The sequence below is a fragment of the Phalaenopsis equestris genome, unplaced genomic scaffold (assembly GCF_001263595.1).
Source record: "Phalaenopsis equestris unplaced genomic scaffold, ASM126359v1 Scaffold000094, whole genome shotgun sequence".
Classification (NCBI taxonomy): domain Eukaryota; kingdom Viridiplantae; phylum Streptophyta; class Magnoliopsida; order Asparagales; family Orchidaceae; genus Phalaenopsis; species Phalaenopsis equestris.
The window spans coordinates 6,499,220-6,503,613 of NW_018164536.1; positions in this window are offsets into that span (position 1 = coordinate 6,499,220).

Genomic DNA, 4,394 nt, shown 5'->3' on the forward strand with positions numbered 1-4,394 from the left:
TATATATATATATATATAGACACACACACACACGGCCTAATGTTTAGAATTAACTAAAACTAGCTTTGTGGTTCGGAGATAAAAACATTTAACTAACTATTCATCTTTTTAAAACTTTGAATAAATATAAAGAGTTGTTAGTTATCCACAAGTGCAATAAAAAAATTTAAATCATTCGATAGTAAAAGAAATCTGCAAGTAAAATCTCAATCCACACAATTATATTTGTTTATTCAAAAGAAAAAGTACAAAAACAAATTATAAACATACCATACTAGTATCTATCAGCTGCAGTCCTGCTCTTGTAAGTCAAGTTTCTTCTATCAGACAAATCAATCTAATTATTTTTCAGAAAGAAATCATTAATTACAATTATAAGTATAATTTAGTCAAAAATTATAATCTAATTAGCATTAAATTTTTAAGTTATGTTATGCATGAATAACTAAAATAAAATGTAGCTTATTTTATTAAAACTTTAAATTTTTTAACTTCTCGTTTCACTTTAAGAATTTATCGTTTTTAATATTTTTAAAAGTAATAACAGGATAATCGTCATACGCGAAGATATCCTTAAAAATATGTTCAAAGACACCCTCAACTTGTACCCGAATGTATACCTTTATTATTTTCTTTAACGTGCATATTGCATCCCCCTCTTAGTATCATATGGAGATAATCATGTATTATTTAAACATTTACATTTCATTTCATATGATTTAAAATCATTTAAAATGCATATTCATACATCCATTATTGTCCTCCCATTTAGGTTACCATTTCAGACTATTAAAATACAAAACATGAATGAAATACTTATTTTAAACTATTTAATAAATCACTTATTCATTTTAAATAACATTAATTCAATGCATAAAATAAAGTCATCATTCATCTTAACTTATAAGAGACTTTTGAATTAGCTTAACCCTTTGCTTTATTGTGCTTCCCTTGGCACTTTGAGCTCTCTATTGAACTTTGATTCATTTGTTAGATAAATTAATATTAATAAAGTTAATTTGTAAATATTGTTGAAATGAAATTAACAACACTATTGATTAACTAATTTATATAATCAATACATAAAACTTGTAAATCCTTACCTTATCCCTCGTGAATGTCTTGTTCCATCTCTTCCTCATTTACTAAGAAATTATAACTCTTTAATTCCCAGTTAAATGTTCTTCAATAAGAGGCATTGTTTTAATTGGACTTTTAATTAATATTGTATAAATAACACGCGCGCGCGCACACGCACACACAAATTCATTAATTAGCTTAATAAAACTTAACATACCTTAAAGTCTTTTAGTTGTCTAAAACTCTTTCTTTTCCTGCACAAGGAAATCCTGTCACCCTTTTCTCCTTAAATTTTCAACTTACTAGTTCTGATCATGCTACAATTAAACTTTCTGTTAACATTCATTAAATAACATCACACTCACATTTGTACAAAAATATTTAATTAATGTAATTAATTAAAATGACTTAATAAAGCTCTAAAGTTCACCTTGACATCGGTTGTCAAAATTACCCGCCTCATGCACGCGAGCTCTCTTCCTTTGCATCCCTTCGATCTTGACAAAACTCAACAAAGCAGTGCATGGCTTCAACTCCCCTTCCTCCTCTTCTTCCTTCATGCAAGCATTGCAGATCGCGTCTCCTCCTTTATTCCCCCATGCACGGCTCGACAGTCCTAACGAGAGTACAGTTCACTTTCAGGATTGCTTCCTCTGATCGCAAGCACGCCGCTAAATTCTAGTAAGTGGAGCATGTGAGAATCACCTCCTTCTTCAGGTAAGACTCGACACGAATATGACGTCGCACGTGCATAGTGTCGAAGCCGCTCGATGACCTATATTCTTTCGAATTTTCTTCTTCTACTTCCTATGACTTCTTCAATTGACTAGGGCATGACAGAGGCGTCGTACGTTCTCTTCCTCTTCTTTCTTCTTTTTTCAATCAATTAGGGCACGCACGAGATCTCTATCTCGATCTCTCCTTTGTTCCCTCGCTCGTTCGATGGTTCGAATGGAGAGACGATCGACCATAACAATATGTTTCATCCATGAGGATGCATCTTTCCAATCGCCCGCATCTTTTTATTTTTTCATTATTATAATTATTTTTTTTTCTCAACAAGACGAATTCAACGAGCCTAATATTACTCAATTTTAATATTGTTAAGGCACTGAACTGTCCATCGAATGTTGTCTGATCGAACGAATCTCTTTGGATCTTCTGATCAAAGTGGTTCATATTTTTGCATTAATTGCATTTAAAACTCTATAAATAGAGTCTCACCCCTCTCATGAGGAGGATAAGAGCTTCAGTCTTGAAGAAAAGATTGAAGCTTTGAGAAGGAGCTGACTTCCAACACCACTCTCACATTTGTCGACCACTGTTGACCACTGTCGACTATCGTCAACCACTGCTAACCATCGTTGACCAGCACCGACCGCTGTCGACCACTGCTGACCACCGTCGACCACCACCAACCATTTTCGACCACCATTTTTTTGTCGCTGCAAATTGCTATCGGTCACCGCTCATTTTCTGAAAAAAAAAAAAATTATATGCACGTCAATGTTGTAACTTGGGAGATCTTCTAAACCTTTTCGCCCTTAGTTCCTGGCAACAAATTTATCCACATATCAATCCCCGTTTCCTAGTGTATATACTAGTTATTTTCCTTTATATGAGTGTGTACCGAATTCACATGTAATGCTAAGGTGATAATTTATTACTCTACCACTGTGAATTTTCTAGCCCGCATAAGTTTGGCGCCATTTGTAGGAACAGAGCATTCTCATCACCAAAGTACTTGCTAGACTTGCTACATGGTCATCAGGCACAACACTCATAACAGCGAAACATGCCGCTCCAACACCCATCATTCCAAAAGGAAGTCAAGGAGCCAAGAGTGTCATGCCTCTACATTCTCTAACTCTATAAGGTGTCATCCCACTGACGAAGGTGTCTCAAGTCCTTCTAAGGAAAACTAAGTACGCAAGATGAAGACATATCAACTAAATATTCTATAACTCCTACACGTGGAGCAACAACCACAACCCAAAGAAGCTTACTTAACACCAATTCAGCATTCAACAGGATATACCCCACTCACTGGGTTCTCTCTCGATGAAGAAACCATTCCCCTGTCGCGACATGACGATGCTTTCTTCGACATGACAAGTTCCACTCATCCTTCTCATTTATATCACTTGGCCTCGCCTTACTATCACTTCTACTAATATCATTTGTGAGAGCTACGACGCCTAGTTCAAAAAAAGTTCCTTCCAAATAGAAGGGATTTATTTTCTGCTCTCCGCAACTTCCAAAAATCTTCTCATTTGGCTGATGCGATTCTCTGACACTCTATCCCAATGGGTTTCAAACTCCCGAATATTTATGCCTATGAAGGGGTAACTGACCTACACAAGCACGTCGACCACTATGAACTATCATGCACATTCATCGTGCCTCTGATGTGCTTCTCTGTCAAGTTTTCTCTACTACTCTCAAGGGTCAAGCTTGAACATAGCTATCCCCGGGGGCACAATCGACACCTTCAATGAGTTTGTCAGACTATTTGTAGAGCAGTTCATAACAAATAGAATGATCATCAAATATTCATCCCACTTATTTGGAGTTCACCAGAATGAGGGGGAATCTCTCAGGGAATACTTTCGCAGATTCTCCACTAAAGTCCGTCAGATTCCCATAATGGATCTAAAATTACTGAGAGGAGTGTTTCTTGGAAGGCTCTGCCCAGGACCCTTCTACTCATTACTGATGCAAGAAACAGTTCGCTCTTATGTCGATCTTGTCCACCGTGTTAAAGCTCAAATCTATGCAGATGAGGTCATCAGTGCACATACGGAACAATTTTAGCGATTAGGGGGCAAGCATAAGAATAATGTCAGGGATACTGATCAAATCTCAAAAAGAAAAAAATTTGGACCACAAGGGAATCGTGAGTCTCGATTAGAAAAAAAATACAAATCATGTGCCAACATCCTGATGGTCATCAAGGATGAAGAGTTTGTCAAGTGGTCAAGGTCATTAAAAAATTCATATGGTGGATACCAGTTTAGTATTGTCATTTCCACTAAGCAAAAGAGCATTCAATAGAAAAATATTTTCAATTGGAGTTTTGGATGACTTTTAATTTCAGTTTGAACATTTCTTGCCTAAAAAATATCTCGAGATTCCTGTCACGTCTTCATATTCATGCAAAACGATGAAAATTTGTTGATGAAGTATCACTCCTTTCTCGTATAAATAAGATGACATCTATTCAATCTTTTTCCTTACGCCACATATAATTACATAGAAATTAAGCGGTATTTATGTAATTCTTTCTTAATTATTTTATTATAAATTTGTTCAAT